Source organism: Aulostomus chinensis, chromosome 10, assembly GCF_037954235.1.
Source record: "Aulostomus chinensis isolate RoL2024-O1b breed Wild chromosome 10, RoL_Achi_v1.0, whole genome shotgun sequence".
Classification (NCBI taxonomy): Eukaryota; Metazoa; Chordata; class Actinopteri; order Syngnathiformes; family Aulostomidae; genus Aulostomus; species Aulostomus chinensis.
In genome coordinates this window covers 6,336,650-6,358,072 of record NC_141329.1, presented here as the reverse complement: position 1 = coordinate 6,358,072, position 21,423 = coordinate 6,336,650, and the positions used below count along the sequence as shown (strand labels likewise).

The window sequence follows — 21,423 nt, the reverse complement described above, 5'->3', positions numbered from 1 at the left end:
TTATTTTGGTCATTTATAATGGTGTTGCATAAAAACATGTGGCGATGTATTTTTCAGTTTGGGGGGGGGGGGGGGGGGCGGTGAAGGAATGATAAAAAGACCGAAGAAAAAAGAACACTGAGAGAATAAGTTTGCTGGTTAAACGGCCAAGTAATGAGGAGCAGGGGAAGTCAAGTGTTAAGGAATGGACCACAGGATGGATGGTGTGTCACAGCAAGCATGGCTTACTGCAGCGGTGTGTGTGTGTGTGTGTGTGTGTGTGTGTGTGTGTGTGTGTGTGTGTGTGTAATTGGAAGTTGTTCCTTTTTATAATTGGGTCATATTGCAAGTTTAGATCATACAGCCCTCTCATTATGACTGCACACACACGTACACCAGCATGAGGCAGATAAACAGATGAATAGATGAACGTTGACCCTGTGTAGTGAAGGAAAGCATGAGGAGAGGGTGGGAGGAAGAGAGCAAGAGTACAGGGAGATTGAAGCGAAGCGTGATGGTTTACAGCCATTAGAGCCAGGAAAGGAGGGAGGGAGGTCAGAAAGACTGAAAAATAACAAGACAATGAAGAAATAAAGACATGGGAAGAGGGTAAATGTAGCTTAAAGAGAGTGCAACTTTTATCCCCTCCATTCTGGAAGTGAAAGTAATCACAACTTGAGTGATAGCGGGAGACTTAGTTTGCCTCCTTTGTAGTCAGAGATATAAAAATTCTCTATTTTCTCTAAAGGATTTTGCAAAACCTCCACCTTGCTAACTAGCTTGTTGTTTCCATACTCGCTGCCTTGGACCCAAGCCAATTCCAGTCGCTTGAGTTTAGCAATAGAACATAATTAGAACACAATTAAAAGACCAACAATGTCACCAACCCATAAGCCATGTTCTGACCATCTCAGAAGACACAGTCTGGTTAAGGAGGCACAGAAGCACTTGTTTTATGGCTCAGAATAAATCCCGGTCATGCTAGCACTCACCACTGCTGACACAAAATCAACAGGTGGCTCTTACTTCACCTGCACAGCATCCACAGCAATGGTACAGTATCCAAAGACCATTTCATTGCCTTCTCCACCAACTTGCCTCCAATGTTAGCCAGTAGTCGTGGACGCATGACTCCTGGTCTTGTGCACATGGCGAGTGATTCATCCCTCCACCTCACCTCCCTTCTTCTTGGGTTTCTCTGCTCTGCTCCGAGCTGCTCTCCATCGCTTCCGTTACTGCAGCTTTCAGCTCTCCTCAAACGTTGTTGGGTGACATATAAATGGACCACGACAGTTGCAACATTGAGCGAATGTTGCCATGGATACTGAATTTTAAAACTCAATAATGTGAAACGGAGAGAGATTTACCTGGTGAGGATGAGTTTGATGAGCTTGAATGCAAGCAACGTTTGCGTTTTTATACCGTGACATTTATTGTAGGTTATGAATAGATATACAGGTGTTAATTAATACAAACCATTGGAGAGGAGATCATTTGAGGAGGCGGTTAGCCTATTAAATAATAGAAAGTGAGCAAGTGACAAATGCAGAGGAGGGGGAACAGATGGAGGGAGAGATGACCGAATGCCGGACGTGGTAGAATGTTAAAAGAAGGGGCTGACAGGATGGAGGAGTGGAGGCAGAGTGTAATGGAAGGCACAGCTTGGAGGGAGCAGACCTAACATATCAAGGTCAAACTGCTGTGTATTAAAGCTGTCTACACAGGCTGCCTAGTGAAAGCAGCATGTGAGCAGCAGAGCAGCAGTCCTCCATTTTTGTCTGCACAGGAAGTGGGCAGGCACAGCACTCAAGAGTCCATCACTCACTATTGCATATTGGATGATAAAAATACTCTTTGGGTTTTGGTTACTCTTGTGAAACACAAGCCATTACACAGTGTGTCAGTGTGTGTGTGTGTGTGTGTGTGTGTGTGTGTGTGTGTGTGTGTGTGTGTGTGTGTGTGTGTGTGTGTGTAGACAGCTGAGATCCTACGTCACACCCGAGATGTATCCTTTTTGAAATATTTTAATCTTTTACAGCTAAAGGCAGCAGTGTAAGAAGCCAAATTCTCACAATTTAACTGCCTCTCAGCCTGGATCTATTAACCTGTCAATCGGAAGTGACTGATGCGACACTGAAAACATCGTCTTTGTATAAGATACAAAACAAGGTTGCCAATACTATAGGAAAATCCCTCCGTAGCCCCATGCATTACCAGACATTCGTGGCAACAATCTGACATGCCTCCAAATTGATATTGTACAGTCATGGTGGCAGATTGTGACCAAATGATTTATCAGACTCATCTTGCAGAGTGTGACACGCTATGAACCTGCACGACTGCTGTTAGTAGAGGGCTTTTGTGCTGAAGATGGAGAGGGAGCAAGAAAATGCAAGTGCAGAGGTGGAGGTGTAGTTTAAACCTATTTAAGAAGAAGAAGGAGGAGAATCAGTAAAAAGGGGTAAAAGAGATGTGTTTTATTATATTGAGAGACAAAGAAAATGAGATATATAGAGAGAAGACAGGATGGATAGACACAGTAAGAGGGAGACAGGTGGTGGTGTTGTGTGGGAGGTGCAGAGAAAGCGATGGAGAGGTCAGTGTTAACTGCTGTGGTCTGACTTTCTCCCTGAGTCCTATCACAACCTATCAACTCACGGTGGTGGAGCACACGCACACACGCGCGCACACAAGGACACACAAAAACACAATGCCTCCTGGCGATATGGGCAGACTAAATAAAGAGAAATAGTAGTGGTCTAAGTGGCTGGAGATGGAGAGAGAGAGAGAAAAAGGGAAGGATGAAAGAAATAGTTCAGATGAGAGGAGCCAATCCATGATCATACACTTAATGCTGAGTGGCTGTGTGTGTGTGTGTGTGTGTGTTTACTTTTGCACATGATTGGTTATGTGTGTGTGTGATGCAGGGGAAGTGGAGGCCATTTGATCAGTAGATGTGGTCTACAGCCTGGTGGTCCACAGCAGGTCATGTTTGGTATTTTATAGACAGACACAGGAAGCTCTGAGGCGCTTGCTGGAATATTTGATATGCTAGCGTCAGTATCGGTATCCATAAAGTTTGAGGAGGGAATGATCAGTAAAAGTGGAGCTGAAATGGAAAATGGCTTTTAACACTTTCAGATCTGATCCGTGGTCACAAAGTTCGTCTATTCCACAATGTATGTCATAAATGAATAAATACAATCCAACTTTGTTTTTTATGTCAAAATTCAATTTCTTTTCATACTCAAAATATGACACATTATCACTATGTAACAATACATTTTGAGCGAAGTCTTTAGATCCACCTGTCAACCAGCCTTCAGTAGCATGCATGTCAATATAGCTTGTGTTGGTCACCAACTCAAACCCCATTTTCTTTCCCCAAACTGACATGGGTACAACCCTTCAAATGGATTTAGTTTCAGGAAATTGGGAACACAAAATAGTTTCTTTCCCTTAAATACTTAAAGATGCAGCAGCCTGACATGCTCAAAAGGCCTTTCAGCTTGAAGGGACAATGGGTGAAGCTCCCCAACATGGAGACACTACATTTTCCATGATGGACCTCATGCATCATCAGGCTGCCTTTCAAAATACAAACTTTAAAATTCAAAACATGTTCTCTCAGTTACTTCTTTTCCATTAAACTGTTGTATCAAATGCAGTCTGATGACATCATATTTTATTTCCAGGGTTATACCGTCCAGGTTTCAAACATAGAAACCGATCTACATTTAAAGACTATGAGAAGAGAAGGCAGACGTGAAAGAAATGAAAAGATGAGGGAGAAGCCGTGAATGGCAGTTGGTCATCATCAACTGCGAGTGCGCACACACACACACACACACACACACACACACACACACACACACACTCTATTGTGTTTACAAGATGGTGCAGCGCAAGGATATTTACCCCAGCTGTGTTTGGACTGATTGAAATACCTCGGTGAAGAGGTCAGAGGTATATAAAGCATATGTGTGAAAATGTCTGCCCCGTACATCCTGTGCTTCTGCTCAGCTGCTAATTATTTGCATTATTAAGTGTTTAATCGAGAGAGTTTTACAGTACGTCAAAATGGTGTTTCAGGCATCACCCCCACTGAAAGGGTACGTAGGCTTCTGTCCAGCAGACTGACTCACAGGCAGTCAACTTGATTGACGCTGAATCCCACAAGACTTCAGACAGACAGAAATGGTGAGATACCATTTATATGGAGTAAAGTCTCCAGTGTTTTCAAGTCCGTTTATCAGCCAGCTCCCTCCCAGCTTCCTTCTCTCTGCCCTCAATTTATCACTTGCCTGCTATTTCTTTTACTTTCTATCTGGTACCCTCTCATCTCCTGGAACTAAATTACAATTTTGCCCTCTATTATGCACAATTCAGTTCACACTGGGTTTTTTTTGTCTTGCTTTTAAATCTCACTTGTTTGTGACGATATTTTTTTGTTTGTTTTTACTACACAAAGATGCTGTTCTCTCTTACTCATTAAGATAAATTACATTGTCATGATTTTATCCACCGAAATGTGTTTGTGTTTCCTCCATGTCTGAGCTCCTGCTGCTCACCGTTTGTGTGTGTGCCCTTTAGCTGCAGAACTGTTTCACCTAACCCAGTGAAACGTTACATATTTTCAGTGTGTTCAGAGCTTGACTGTCTTTGGTCACTGTTGCTCACCTCCTGTGGCAGCCATATTGGACGAGCTGAATTGCTGACACATAGCGAGACAGGCAAGTGGACCTATGTACAAACAAACAAAAAAAAATCCTTATTAGCAGAAGCAGGCAGGAACTGAATGATATTTCCATCCATCCATCCATCCATCCAGTTTCTACTGCTTATCCTGTCAAGGGTCACGGGGGGGGCTGGAGCCTATCCCAGCAGCATTCGGCCTAGAGGCAGGGTTCACCCTGGACAGGTCACCAGTCCATCACAGCTCCAACACATACAGACAGACAACCATTCACACTAACAGCCACATTAGAGTATCAATCAGCCTCATCCCCTCTTGATGTCTTTGGACTGTGGGAGGAAGGAGAGAACCCACGCAGGCACAGGGAGAACATGCAGACTCCACACAGAGAGATCCCGTGCCGGAGCCGGGGCTCGAACCCTGAACCTACTTGGTGGGAGGCGACAGTGCTGACCACTGCACCACCGTGTTGCGGTTGAATGATTTTTATTATGAAAATTGATACACACATTTATGAAAATGTATATACAAAGCTGTTGTATGAACATAAATATACTATCTCTTTTGTACCTTATTGGATTTTGTGCACTGAAGTAATGACTAAATAATAGCGTGCGGATGTTGCGAGCCACTGACCATGTCTGGTTTTAGTCTACAGCTTTCCCACATACAGTGTTAAAAACACTCCTTCAGGCACAACACTGATATTGTCCTTATTAATGGTCTCATGTACATTCCAAAAACAAATATCTTCCAGAAAATCTATGTTGTCCATCAGGGGCAATTAACATATCCTGTTTTCACTCTGCGTGTTATTTCCCTGTAATGAAATTCAGGCTACAGGCTGGTAGTATATGCTGCTGCGTGCGAGTCAGAAAAGGCACAGTAAATTAAAACATCAACCTGATCACTTAATCCATCTGCTTTGCTGACCTTCTGTATTTAAACAGTGCAGCAAAAAAAGGGAAAAAGTACTAAAACATGGTGAATAAAAAAAAAGCAGCTTTGACTAAGATGTGATTGGAACAAGTGTATCAGTGCAACAGAGGTGACAGTATCAGCAGGCTGTCATGGTGGAGTTGAAATTGTTGATGAAAGATGTAAGAAGTTTATTTGCTGGTTTACAATGTGAAGCAGGATGCTTGTCGATGCTTGGAGATGCTTGAAGTGAATGTGAACAGAGCTCAACATTGCTGGTGTGGAGGATAAATGTCTGTGTGGTAATGTTGTGGACTGTTTACATTCACCCTCTTCCTCACTCCTAATCTCTAATCCACAGCTGGGACACTATGTGTGTGTGTGTGTGTGTGTGTGTGTGTGTCTCTCTCCCCTGTCTCGCCATCTGCCCATGACCAAGTGACGGGATGTTCAGACTTACTGAGATGTGAGACCCCAACCACACCTACAGAGGCACTATTTTTTCTGATACATGTGCTCCGCTTTTAAGTGTGAGAAATTAGCTGCTGATTTGAACTTTTATCAAATTGATGGCTTCTTTTAATGATCACAAAAATACCCCGTTTCAACTGCCACACAATTGGTGGTTGTAACTGCGAATCATAAAAACGGTCACGTTCACTTTGACCTCAGTTCTACTTGTCTTGTGGAAAGCAAGCAGATACCGTTCTGAGTGAATGTTAGTTTTTGAAATGTCACATTCCTTTCAGACCATTTTGAAGAAAATTATTTGATACTGAACTCAAGGGCACTTGGTGAACCCAGCCAAACCCAATCTAAAAAAAAAGCTTTTTTTTTTTTCTTTATGTTGAATGTCTGCCTCAGGATTGTACGAGTCCTTCCTCTGCCAAGTGTGACATAACCCATGTCACACACTCGCGTGATCCCCAAGTGCTTCTATATGTGTCACAGTGCAAAAAAAAACCAAACAAAACAAAAACTGTGTATGTTCATGTGTGCATTTGGGTGTAAAAGTACTCATGTTCTAGGGCACATATGTGTTAGCAAGATCAATATGACGCAGCCGCTGAGCTGGAGATCAACCGTGTGGTGGAGAATCACACATATGCAAACCTACTTTCAGCCAGTGTGAAGTTGAGTCGGTGTGTGTGTGTGTGTGTGTGTTGTGCTAAAAGGTTTGGCTGTCAGACGAAGCTTTTAGAGGTAATCACAGCAACATTTAACCATGTAAAATTCTCTTTGAATGGCATTTTTTGCACTTCACTATCCTACCTTGTAATTTGCAGTTTATTAGTTATATTCTTGTTTTGCATTTGGAACATATGGACGTCAATGTTATAATTAAGATTCCTGAATATTTTTCTTTCACTTTAGTTCTCCAGGAATGTGTCAGTCTTGTTCTATATGTTATATTTTCACACATTTGACGTTGTGCTCTTCCGTACCTGCTTTTGTTTGACTATTGAAGTAAAAACAATTAAATAGGCTTATGCACCTGCCTCAAACTGAAATTAACTCATGAAGGAGATTAAAATTTTGAATCAAATCAACTCTCGAAAAACACCAGGTGGAATGAGGTCATTTTGAATGTCGACATTCATTTCTCGGGAGAAAAGCAGCTTCACCGAATGCTGATTAAATGGAGTCTGTGATTAGTAAACTCCTGGTAACTATGGCAACAATTTTGTTTTCAAATCCTGCATTGGTCCAGCATAAATCTCACAAGAATTCCCTGTCACCTTTATCCTTAATGTAAACTGAAAGCAATCCTGAACGTCACTCGGCCAGACACGACAAGCAGATTAAACACTCATATTTGCAGTCAGACCAGTGAAGTGGGCTTACGCTGATATTTTCATGCGTCTCCATCTCTGTCTTGATACGCTTCTTGATGTGGTTTGACAGTTTGTTGTTGAATGAGTTTACGCTGATTGTCCTTGAGAGTCCTCCAATTCAAATCAGCGAATATTTTCCCACTAAAAGCATTCCTGGTTCCTCCCCTCATAAGGAACTGTTCTATAATGTTTTAATGCGGTGGATGCTTACACACGGAATAAAAAATGACAAGTATTGAAATGTTATGCAATTAAAAATAAAGATGATAAGGATCCAGAAAGCTAAGTGATTCTTTTTTCCTTTTTTTGTGTAGTTCCTAAAGGTATCAGTAGATAGTACTTGCGACATCTTTACATCATTCACAAAATAATTACCTCACACCGGCTTTTTTTGATGTCTTCAGTCGCTCGAGTGGTTCAAGTGAGAGAAGACGACAGAGAGAAGATACTGTGTGTTTGTGTGTGTGTGTGTATGTTTATATCATGTTGGTTGGATTGCAGAGCAGATGGGTTTATAATGAGGAAACAGAATGATTCTGATAATGATGACCAGATAATTATACCGCGTCTAAGGAAGGGAACAAGGGCCAGAGAGGGTGGCAGCGGTGGATTAAAACGTACTGGAATGGATGAGAGAACAAGGAGTGCATGCACACTATAAAAGGCTCTGTGCTGGAGGCTCGCTGAATGCCATGGATGTGAAGTCGTGTTGTTTCGAACAAATTTGGCTGAATTTGGATAATCACAAGTGGTCCTCTTCTCTTTTTGCAAATGAGGTCTGTTGAACTCGCGGCAGTCAAATCAAAGAAATGAGATTCTGGTACTGCATTGCTTTGCTTCAAGTTATTTTCAGCTATATTAGAAGAATGTTTGGGAATTTCCTCCATTTAACTAAATGAAACAATAAAGAAATAGCAAATCAATGTCACCAGCCAGTTGTGAAGCCATCGAAATTGGGGTGTTTCTGCTGAATCACATGGTCAGCCTTTTCTCCAACGTGGGGGCTGGAATGATTGTAATTAGCCGGAAGTGCTGGGTTCAGGAGAATTCCGACTATATTTTGACAGGAGTCGCATCAGTTTGCACAACGCTGTCAAGCAGAGCAAGAGGTCACATACAACAATTACAGATCAGGTCATTTTTTTTAAGCCGGAAATCCCAGGGTCAGAAAATAAGAAGTTCACCTTAGAAAATAAGTAAAACAACAAAAGTGGAGTTAATGGAACTAATAAAAGTAGAATATTACGTCAACATCCACAAACAAAGTCATTTTACCAAAGAAAGCATTCTGATCCAGGGTTAGAAAAATAAAAAAATAAATCAAAGCAATTCAAACTCTGCTCTGCCAGCGTGTCGGCCTTTGTGTGCTCCTGGAGTATTTTAAGCGTAAGATGAGCTTGATTCAGGGTATCACAAGAAATGGGAAGAGAAGAGAGGATGGGGTGAGATGAAAGCGTGGGTGTTTGTAGGCTGTTAAAAAAAAAAAAAAACTTTAAATATATTTTCCCTGAAATCTCTTCAGTGTGAGTTCAAGACCTGGTACATGGATGTCAATAACCAGAAATTCGTATGTCCTTTTCATCTCAATCAATTCCTCTTCTGGGCTAGACTTGAAAAGAAAATATATTGGCTGGCTATGTTTGGATTACTTTTCTTGAAGTGATATATATATATATATATATATATATATATATATATATATATATATATATATTCAGATGAATATCTTCATGGCTTGATATTCAGTCATAGCATTGTGGGTTCATGAAAGGAACTCTGTGTAATACTACAAGTGTATCTATATCTATCTGTATACTGTATATATATACTGTATATATACACACACAAATATACAAAGAAATAGCAAATATATATATATATATATAAACTATATATATGTATATATGTATATATATATATGTATATATATATATATATATGTGTGTGTGTGTATATATACGTATATATATGCTACAAGAACTGAGGACACGTCGACCAAAGTCCAAGTGGACAAAGAGAAAAAAGAACTTAGCAAAAGAATTCAAATCGCGTGGAGGTCTGTGAGAACTGACTGATTTATGGAAAGATACATAATAAATCAGGAAAGGTTCTACAATGGTGACCCTGCCTCACACACCCTGGCTGCTTTGAAACACCACCATCATGTAGGCAGCCTCAGAGAGCTTGAGAGAGAGAGAGAGAGAGATGTAATATAGGCTAAAGGAGAAAAGTCCCCTCTGTCTTCATGAAAAATATAAAGTACAACAGGTCAGTCATGCAAACTCACAAGCTGGTGTGTGTGTGTGTGTGTGTGTGTATGTGTGTGCGGGGGAGACTGCAGGCATCTCTGCTGTGTTTCTTTTAATAATTTAAACATTGGATTGAACTTTCTCCACATTCTTTGTCTCTGTTTTTACATCAATGTTCAAAGCTAGTATCAAGGAAATTGTCAGCTAAATCCAAACACGTAGGGTATTGATGCCTTTTCTGCTTTATATCATACGCACACTCCTCCTTTTGTGGCTTTGATATTCACACACACGCACACACACACGCACACACAGGTCATTTTACCACATTCTAACATAGCTGAGTGGAGAGAACAGATGCTAAATATAGAGGCTAACTGAGCAGAATCCCAATGACTTTCAAGATCATACATTTCACCAAAGCAGTGGGATGGTACGTTGGTGTCCTGCAAAGAATTGATATTTAATCCAAGTGAAATTCTGAGCGTGTGCTTGAGATTTGAAGTACAATTCCACGACGAGGCCGGGGGTCTATTATTAATGCTAGAACTGAATGGAGGCACTTTTCATAGCAGCCGTTGTGACATGTCATCGCAGGGTAAACACAGGTGTAATTAATGACAATACTAATGAGATTGTTTTCCATTTCGGTGGGCCAGAGCCTCCGTAGCGTGCGTGCTGGCTCACGAGAATGGCTTTGACAAGCTAAATCGAACACGGCCATAATTAATGGTAAAAATTGCACCGTTGTTTACCCGACTATGATGCATCAAACCAGAAGCTGAGGGAAAAAAAAAAAGGCCTGTTGTGTACAAATAGTAACGTGGCTCGGGCGGTTACATAATAGCTGGAATTGGTTTGTGGCTAAAAAAATATGTGTGTTAACCTAATTAGCATCATCGTAAAATAATTATTCTAAATAATGGACTCACAATAATGTGAGGCCTAAGTGTTTCTTTTTTGTTTCCTTCAAAACTGAGTGTGTGTATGAGTTTGCGTGTGTACATTAACAGCTGTATTTATTAGGAATAGTTAACTTTTAAACCATTTTTGTGAGGACATTTTTCGTTTTCCTCATTTTTGGAGGCACCTTTAAAGGGTTAGTTTGGAGGTTAAGGTGAAGATTAGGTTCAGTTTTGTGATTGTGTGTGCACGTGTGTGTGTGTGTGTGTGTGTGTGTCGCACAGTTGTTGGAGTAGGAATATGAAAAGAATGCACGGATGGATGCATTTTGTGTGAAAGATTTATTTTTCTACCTCATTTCCACTGACTGTGTGAAGAGTTTAAACTGCGTGACTTCAATTTGACCATTGGCTGTTAGCAATAAAAAAATAAATAAAAAAATCTATAAAGGCTTATTGTTATCTTTTTGGATTCACCTCCTTGCAGAATTGCATGTTGAGTGCCTACAAAACGATCAGCTCTCCCACTGTTATCTCCCATTACCGTTTCATCCTTTGGTGCCGTAGTGACAAGACTTTGAGCCTCTGATGTGGGTAATGATTTTCTAATAACCTGCAGCTTGTTGGTTCAGCTGTGTGTGTGTGTGTGCGCTCTCTTTAACAAAACACAAATGTACACTATCAGGTTCAAGTTGACAGTGCTTTAATCCGCATAGGATGAATTGTTAAAAATGACACAATTTTTTGCACCAGGGAACACGTTTTAGTAGCCAAACACACTTTGAGTCCAGGCATTGGTCATTTCTATTAACAGTGTGTTCTGACTTCTAGGAATCTGCTTTCTCTCAACCTCATTATTGTCTTGTTAGCTTGGTTTAGAAAGTTGTAATACACCTATTTCATTCAAAATTAAGAGAACAATGCAAGGTTATGCAACCTGTGATAGTCAACAAATGTCTCTCATTATTTTCTCCACAGTCATCTGCAGGCATCTGCTTCTGAAACACATCCAGGTTAACATTAGCATGTTCTATTTCAGTGTGTTAAAAACTATTGCTGTTCAGTGCAATAACACTTTATGGGGGGAAACTTCAATGTTTCACACAGCAGTTTAAAACTACTTACTTTAGTTATACCTTCGCCATGTATTGAGCGTCTTCACAGAAGTGGTAAAGTGTTGATGACCTCTTGGAGTGTAACAACATTCAAATTAACATTGTTATTTGATGCTTTAAACAAATGAGCATGTATTAAACCATTGGGAACTCGTTTAATTTGTAAAAAAAATAAAATAAATAATAGTCGTAACAGGTCCAGTTTTGGGTAAAATATGTTGAAAGGGGAGTGTTTTTTAACACGTTGGAGGTGTGATCCACCTGAGGAAATATAATTCCTTAACTCATAGCTAAGTTGTCAGTAAATACTGAATGTCTGCAACATTTTGCTGATGCTTTGAGTGTACTTCATAACAGTCCCTGGCTAGTGTGGTGTGGACAACTAGCACATGAAGCTAACAGCATGCTAACTTTGATCCTGTAGTAAGGGACATCTGTCTGGGGCCCCTTCTTCTTTAGATTACCCAAGTTTAATAGATTATTCCACCAGTATATCTCTGGATAACATGTTCATATCATTTTGGTTAATTTTACATTTGAAATATTGGATAAGGTTTGAAACAATACCTCTGAACTCCAAACCACCTAACTGTCAAACTTAAGAGTAGAGAAGCCTAAGAGGGACACGTGTTTTTAATTGATTTATGTTTAGATAGTGTGGAGCCAAACGTGGTCATCATCAAGTTATTTGACAAGTTACTGTACAGTTGGCTGTTTCTCTTATATTTTTCAGTCTAAAATGGTGGCGAATGCTGTACATTTACTATGGAAACAGTAAATTACCTTTGACATCTTATAAAAAACATAGTTTTTTTTTTTTCATGGCAGCCATCTTGATATGAAATAGCCAGTGTGTACAAGTGCTTCTGATGACATTAATGAAAGCTAAGGAATGGGATCAGGGACGCCTGTGTGCACTGGCTACTCTGATTTCCTCAACTTTTTTGTATGTTTTGTCATTCCTCTCTCCAGGGAGCACTGCGATGGTTTCAATAAAGGAATCAGAACAGACGAGGATGAATGGCATCGTTGACAGTCATATCCGTTAAAACGCAAGTGCGCTAACCTCCTGTCTGGTTTCTCTGTTCTCCTCTTCAGATCTCTGGCTCCATCTCTCCAGGTCGTCTCTCTTAACCAGTCCATCTGCCAGTCACAACACTTGATCTTCATGTTGAGTTTCAAATTACAGCACACCTGATAGACGTAGGTAAGAACTGACATCTACAGGCTGCTTTTCGTCCACTAACTGTACTCTCGTCCTGCATGAATTTATTAAAGCGACGAGGACTCTATTGGCGGGCGTCCACTCTTTCTTTGTGCTTACACCTGAAACGTACAAAATTAAATTTAATAGAATCACAGAGATTGAAGATGCTTATGCTTTGTATACACGCACACACACACACACACGCACACACAATATATATAATTAGGCTCTTCTTATTTTTAATTAATTTGAAATGTGTGTTGAATATGAAGAGGTAACTAAACCCCAGAAGAAAAACCTCCTGCTATTGATCAAAATATAAATGTACATGTTTATTATCTGCACCAGGGAGGTCGAGTGATTGTTAGCAGGATATCTCAAAAAATAATGGCGTAAAAATGATTCAGTTTGGTTGAAACATTACAAGGAAAAGGGGATGAACTTTTGGGGTGCAAATGGGTCAACTTGTAGATTCTGGATCCTGAAGATTGGCAGGAAAGTGAGATTGTGATTTCCGATGTAATGGGCATCTTGTATGACATTTGTTGAGGTAATGAACATTATTTAGCAAGATAAGCATCAAGTTCTGGAGAGGATATGGGTTGACTTTGGATTGGTGTTGTGGAAGACCTGGAAGAACATTGGTGAGCATATTTTGGTTTAGTTAACTGCTGCCTGAGTATTTTTAAAATATTTGTATTTACTTATTTATATATTTTAGTTTCATCAGTGTTATCAAGTGTGCAAGTAAAACAGTGAGTGTGAACAACCGGATTATTTCATCTCCAAACTTCTTATAATGATATTTAATGAGGGTGCGTGATGCTGGGCACACATTCACATGTTTGGGTCTGTAACTGTTTGGATCTGTGGACCTGTGAACTGCTGAGGTCCTGTATTCTCTACTCTGCACGAGCAGCTTGGCAAACATTAGAATCGAGGATTGATGGATGGATAGAAATTGAAAGGGATAAATTATTGTACTCACAAATCATCGTTTGTCATGCTTTCTCACTGTTGTCTGAGTCAAAATTACATTTTAAAAATGTATAACAGTTTCTGTGGGGGGGAGTTTGCAGTGACTGTAGAAGTGAGACCTCAGCACTTCCTGAGGCAGTATTCATGTGTTAACGTCAGCTCACTGATCATTTAGTTTCCAGAGCAGATTTGTCATTGAAATTGATGTTGTTGTCATGCCACATTAAAAATGATACATTTGAAGGCAACACATCCTTCTGTCAGATTTCTGTATGTCAAGATTGATGTTTAGTTCCAGGTATAAACTGTGATGAATTATCGCCAATTTTTCGTCAGTAATTTAAAGTGCGATTTGACTCTGTGAGGCAGATTTGAAACTTTAATAAATAAAAAAATGGCTGAGATGGACAGAATACACTGTAGCTTGTGAACATTTTGGCAGTACCACAATGCAGCACACTGAGGAATAAGAAAAAACAAAATATCACAGATACTGACACAGATATGAGTAATTAACTGAGGGGAGAACATAGAGAGCTATGAAGAGGAACCACAGAAAGTGAAATAATCCAATGTAAATGTATTCATTAATACTGTAGAGTGGACAACTGCCTCTAAAATTGTTGTTTACGCTGCTGGGTAACCCTTTTTTCTTTCAAATAAATGAGTTTGTGTGTAATTTCTACTGGTACCCTTGATAAACCTGCTGCTGTGTCTCCGTCATTTCAGCTGCTCTGAGTATCTTTCAGGAACTGAGAATTTTAACCTTTGAGGCTCTTTTATAGTATGTGGTTACTGGCAGCTTGTGGAAGACAAAACCTGCACCATCCTGTAGTTGATGTCATATGTGGTTAACCTTGGACAAGTTGTTGTTTTTTTTTAAACCAGTGTAGTAACCAGAAAACACATCCGCATAGGTTTTTTTCTCCCTCAAAACATATAAAGCCAGCAAAATTGCTGCAGATGAAAAATATACATATAAATCCAATTCAAAGCTGGCCTTTATGTGACCTTTTACTAAGTGCTTATGCTGATTTTCTGATTGATCCTTTACATTTTCCTCTATTTTAATTTGTTAGAAAGCTCCCGCTAGTCATTAGCCAGAAATAAGTCAGGTTTATTCCCAAATATTTTCCCTTTGGAAATGTTCTTATATAACTGTCTCTGCAGTGGAAGTTAGACCTTTTATTTATTTATTTATTTATTTTAATTTTTAAAAGTCATTTTTTTGGAGTTGGTCCCACATTACCAGAGGAAATTGAGAAAGGGTCTTGCCCTCCAAAGCCAATCCCCAGCCGATGTAATGTTAGCGTGTTAGTAACAAAGCACTGTCATTATTGCGCTTGCTCTATAATCAGATGTCACTTAGTCCCGCTGGCTTTTGGCAGATGAAGCAGACATTTTAATATCGTAGTGGTGAGGAGCAGCTGCCCCTCTCTCAGCCCAACAGTATTGAGACCGGCATACAAAAATGTGGAAGTGCAATCCATAGAATGAAAAAGCTGTCAAAAGACCGGCGGATGATGCAAAATGAGCAGGGAGCAGACACCATGGAGTGAAGTTAAACATCATTCATCTGCATACTACCCACAGTGTAATGAGACAAAGCCGGATGGAAATAAGCAAAGATTCCCTTTAATGTAGCTCTCTCTCTCTCAACACTCTTCTGGGTCATTACTGTTGCATCGTTTAACATGAAAGCCAGTAACGATCTACTATATTTAGCTATTTTTCAGAAGTCTGTTTCTGTGGCATATGGCTCGTGTTTCAACGTTACGCTCAATCTGTACTGCACAGGAGAAAATAACTCAGGAGAAGGGGTACAAACCCTCCGTCCCAGTGTGAGTATGTCGGGCTGTGTGTAGCTGTGTGCCAGCTGAACTACAGTAGCCAGGAGAGGTATTTATGTGAGAAGCTCTCCTCAACCAATCTATTACAGCATATTAACTCTGGCTGACACACTGCTTTAGAAGTGGTTTGAATTATTATTTAAAATCAAAGGTTCCTGAGCAATTTGTTCTACTCTCTTATTTTTCTAATTGCGTGCCTTCATCACAGTTTTACTGTCCTCCAGCTCGAGGGTTGGGCTGTGTCGTACTCCTTTTTTTTTTTTTTTTGCGAAAATGTCATGTGTTATACAATATTAACTGATTAAGCTCACTTAACAGATTCCCACAGGCTGTCAGCACATTAGGTACCCACCCAGCTGTGCGAAGTATGTATGTACACATGTGCTCTAAATAGGTGGCACTCATGAAACATGTTGGAAAGCTGCCACTCTGGTGGATGAATGGTGATAGATCACGACAGCAGGTACAGTCAATGCCTCTTCCATGTAACCAACCAAGCAATGAACCGTTCTCAGTTTCCAGAACTGAGGCAACTCCCTTATGATCCCTCGAGTGACCCAGCGATTGATAACATTTTGTTTACACTGGCAAAGCTCCAGATCAACCAGTACCCTTTATTATATCCATAAACACATGAGGGCAGCTGAAGTATCAATTCACGTTAGCTGGCTGATAAGTCTATCATTAGACTGAGAGTTTTGTCTGAAACAGATGTGTTCAACAGCTGCAGGTTGTGTTGTGTTCCTGGTGTGTGCAGCAGATCTGCAGCTACTTGGAAAAGCTAGGATTGGTATTTGAATTGTCTGCAAGCAGTGTTCATGAGAAAAAAAAAATCTGGCTGCACTCTGACTTTTTGATCGACAGCTAATTTGGGTCCATAAGTCACAATAGCCAATAAATATCTGTGTCGAATGTAAGCCGCCACCTTCCATCCCATGCTTTGTAGAGCCGAAAAATTCTCATTCTCATAATACAGTAGTGTGTGTATGTGTGCGTATTGTTGTCAAGCTCCAGCCAGCATCTGTGAGTGATTTATAAGGATGAACGTTTGGGTTCAAACACCTTCGCATTTTACACTTGAGTCTTTTTTTCTTGTAAGCAGAGTCCTTCCAGGAGACTGACAAGCAACTTCCCCTGCTGGATGCAACTCCAGATGAAACGTCTCTTCAAGTTTGATATGAAACAAACTTTTTTGCAAGAGTTAACAGTGAGACCCCAACTTAAACATCTAATTTTTTTTTTTTTTTATCTGCATAGTGGTTTCTAAGATTACTTGAGATTGCTCCAACGTGATATCTATTACAGGACAGTCTATTTTTACTAATTTATCCCCTTGTGAATCTTTATTTGATTCAGATGGGTAATCTTTAAAGTATGCACTGGGGTATCAGAGAAGCTTTCAGCTTATCTAAGATTGGTTATCTCAAGAATTGAAGGGGATTGATGTGAGAGAATCGGATATTTGAAGTCTACATCTCCAGAGATAAAGATGCACCAAGTTCAAAAAAGGCTAGAAAAGACTCAAATACGGTTACACTGATTGATATGTGTGTGTGTGTGTGTGTGTGTGTGTGTGTGTGTGTGTGTGTGTGTACATTTGTATGTTTTTGGCATTGTTTTTCCCTTTAAATTCCAAATGCATTCTTTTCATTTTCTTTTTATTCTCTAATAGTTTGTGCTCTAATTGTCAGCTTATGAGTTTCCATCATGTCTGACTGACTTAAATATTAATTTAAGGTAATTGGAATCATTACTTTTATAATATAGAGGTGGACAAACATGCAATTGTATGTTACTAAGCATTAATGTAATTCAGTGCCATGTTTTGGTCGGTAATAAAGGCTGTGCATCTTACTCACTGACATGGATAAATACAATTTTATTAAAAAATCTACCTTATAATCAGCAAAATTGTACTTTCTTCCTTCATTCTAGTTCCTCCACATTCATGCAATAGCAGAGAAGAATTTCAAGTTGATGCAGAAATTTGTGTGTAAAAAAGGGATCTTACTGATATTCAAAGTGTGCTTTACTTTTCCTCTCTGAAGGTGGCCAACCCTTGCAGGAGGAGCGCTTGTTTAGTTTGAGTCAGTGAGCAGGTTCCATGTCTGTCAGTGACTCACAGGTACAGGGGAAGCAGAACATAAGGAAGAGACAACGGCAGGTTGATGATAAAAACTGAACACGTCATGTCTAGATCAGTGGTTCTCAAACTTTTTCTGTCATTCCCCCCCTTTGGAGGAAGAAAATTGCCAATTTTTTTGACAAAATAAGCCATGTTTAACTTTATTGACCTATTAAAAATTACAAACATGCCTTTAGTTTTTCAAAACTAGAAAACATGAAATAAATGTGTTTCATCCCAGTCAAATATTTCTCCATTTTAAAAACAGGCCTGACAACAGTTGCTATGAAAGAGGTTTCAAGCGCGCTTTGGTTCCGCCGCGAAAAAAATTCCAACGTCCAAACAGAGGGGGGAACTAATGTTTGGACGTCGGAATTTTTTTCGCGGCAGAACCATAAACAAAGCGAAAGGTGAGGGGAAACTAATGTCTGGACGTCGGTTGACTCGCGCTCCCCCTGGGACGCCTGGGGGCGCGCCACACACTTTGAGAAACGCTGGTCTAGATGTAGCCATATGCTAAGTGCCTCCACATGTGGTCCCAAAGCTGATCAAATAATGTGATTTCTCTATTCTGTCTCAGATCACTAACCCTTGTTTGCATGTTGCAATTAATTCGGGCACCTTCTTTGTTTGCCTGGCCTGTTTGTGGTCAAAGTCGCACTGTATTGAGTTATTTTTATTCATAAATACATATCCAGTACACCGTTGTTGTTTTTTTTGTGCATGTTTTTTTCATTTCTCCATTGACCGGTAACAGGTATAAGTTTAACTCAGGGTTATAAAGTACTCATCTCAACAAATTCGAATTAATGTGGGATCTTGTACACGTGCATGGAAAAATAATACTTTTATTATCATTTTATCCACATGTACAAGATTTGTTTTCACATTTACAAGATCTGCAATAGACTTGATGCATTTGCAGCAGGTGGTTGCATCTTAGGTTTGTTTACACATGCTGAGATGAATATTCACTCTTTCCGTGAGAATTGTCAGCCGTCTGGATTGAACAGTGTTAAATGTGTCGAGATTCAACATACCAAAGTACTAATTTAGATCACGTTCAGGCAAAATGCCAAATGCTCCTCACCTTCCTCTCTCTTCACAAACCTGTAATTTAGCTTGTGAAACACCGCAATTTCACTTTTGCAGCCAGTGCTTACAGGACTCTTTCATTTCCACTGTGGGGGTGTCATGAACTTACCCAGGTTCAATGTAAAGAAGTTGTCTGTAGAAAGGCGGATCTGGTTTTGATGCTTTTTTGGTGTATTAAGAGATACTTTTATACATTAAACTGGTGTTACAGTCTAGAAAAGCAGCAAAAATTACACTGCATATTGCACTCCTGAAAAGCTCTGCCTCTCGTGTTATGTTATTATGGATATTTACCCTGCTGCTCTTGTAGGAAACTGGACATCACATGTATATATAAAGTGTGTCATTACACTGCTGGAGAGGTAGTGCAAGCTTTCCACTGCATTAAGGCCACAACCTCAGGACAGCCACATCAGGCTTCTTGACCTGCAAGAGGGTCTGAGACCGGCCACCCTTACGGCTAAAAACAGTTGGTTTGCTCAATTAAGGAATTTCTGCACGATCTATCTGAAACCATCGCAGTAACGCCAGAGCACACCTAACCTAGCACGCTCATACACTGTGCCCTATTTCAAGGAAATTGACGCAATTCCTGGAAGCTGAAAGCATCCCACTTGTTGAATGTCCTACAGGCTCACTAGCATCGCCCACCACTGAGCACATTTGATGCTCCAGATTGATGAGTTTTCCAGTTTTGTTGTTGTTGTTGTTGTTCCAGGAGGTGAAAAAGCAACATGGGATCCCGTGGAAATAACACTGGCTGATCATCAATGAGCAATTTTGTGTGTCATTGCTGTGATAGAGGCTTTTTCATTGGAGCTGCTGGCTGGGTTATAATGGCCAAATCAATGGCTAGAGATCAGGTTTACAACAGACAATATACCTGAGTAAAAAAGCTCACAAGGCATGTGAATGAAGGGGATTCTGGTTCTGCAGATGTGTGTGTGGTGCTTTTATCAGGTAGCAGCTCGTTCCCTGACAAGATCATTAAAGGATGAAGGATAATAGATTTATATTCATGTATTAAGAAAGAAAACTGGGCATGATGGGGTATCAGTGTAGGAGCATACAGGGTCACCTGCTCTTATTTATACCAAGGCTTCTCTCTGCCTTGATGTGTGTCATGCGACTCCACACAATAATATAACCTTAAGTTGATGGCATCTCAACCTGCCATTCAATTTGCTGAACATCATCATAATAATCACATCACGGCAAAGGTAAATAACAACCTAATAGACTTCTAACCCCAAGATAAATCAAGAATGTAAATAACGTATTGAGAGAGAACTATGACAGCCATGTAATTCCCTAAGCTGTCTCTGAAAGCCATAATATTCATATTTCTCCATAGCAATAAAACCATATTACCATATGAAGGCCATAGGATAATATTATTATCAGCCGGCTCTCTGTGTGTGCTTCTCCAGTGGCATGGATCAGTTCAAAGCACAGCCGAAAGCCTAAGTGCATGTTTGTGTGTGTGTGTGTGTGTGTGTGTGTGTGTGTGTGTGTGTGTGGGGAGGGGGTAGTGTGTGCACTTGTGTGTATCTTTGACTGAGTGTGTGATCAGTTCCCTGAAGCGACAGCTGCACGCCGAGTTCCTGAATGGAGAAAGCTTCTCTGTGATGACTACCAAGTGGCACACACAGATCTCTACCCTCTTTTCTCCCCTCCTTTCTCATCCTTTCTTCTCTCTATCCCCTTATCTTTTGAGTTTCCCTTTCTTCCTCCTCGTCCCCAATTCTATGATTATCAGGGTCTTACTTCCTGTTTCTGTCTGTTGTCCTCGTTCTTTACTACCCCCTTTCTCCCTTAGCTAATTTCCACCTTCCAAGTTCTACTTCTCACATCCCTTTTTCTTCATTCTCTTATATTATTACTCCCCAATCATGACAAGCGCCGAAAGAGATCTGCTTGCAACTGCTTTCTGCAAAATGAGACGCATCTGTCACAGCTAAACCTTTAATAAACCTTACTTTGGAGCTGAGGAAAGGGGGGTAAGGAAAAGCAGATGAAGGAGGAAGGGAAAAATTCAAAGATTTATAGAATAATAGGAACAAGAAAAAAATCACATTAATGTAATTCAGAGTGGGCAGTTAAAATGCAAGCTGTACTGAACTATTTTTCAAGATCTTGTTAGAGGTGACGCACAAGAGACTTTGGCGTGAAAGTCAAGGCTACAGTACCCGAAACATTCCAATGGCCAGTTCAAATGTGAAAAGCTCAGGTATCACAAGGAAAGCTGAAATCAAACATACTGCTTCCGTCCGCGATTCCAGCTTTGTTTAATTAAAATTTACATTTACCACATCAGCTCTGTAAAGGCCATCACATCAAGGACGATGCGAGTCAAATCAAACAGCGGTTGATCAAACAGTTGATCAAACAGATGCAAGAGCTTCTGTCCCTTTACTAACTCTGTTGCTCCTCTACTGGAGCCTTTGTTGACGGTTGCAGTTTTTCTGTGTTGC

The 21,423-nt window shown here is 40.2% G+C and overlaps 1 protein-coding gene across 2 annotated transcripts in view; it reads left to right on the top strand.

The window, feature by feature from the left end:
• Nucleotides 1-21,423, top strand: part of LOC147254197 (leucine-rich repeat and fibronectin type III domain-containing protein 1-like protein) — a 198,988-nt gene that overhangs the window by 79,897 nt on the left and 97,668 nt on the right. For both annotated transcript variants that reach the window (XM_086215782.1, XM_086215780.1), the window contains exon 4: nucleotides 12,793-12,901. The gene's annotated coding sequence lies outside the window, so the exon portion shown is untranslated. The remainder of the gene's footprint in view (nucleotides 1-12,792; nucleotides 12,902-21,423) is intronic.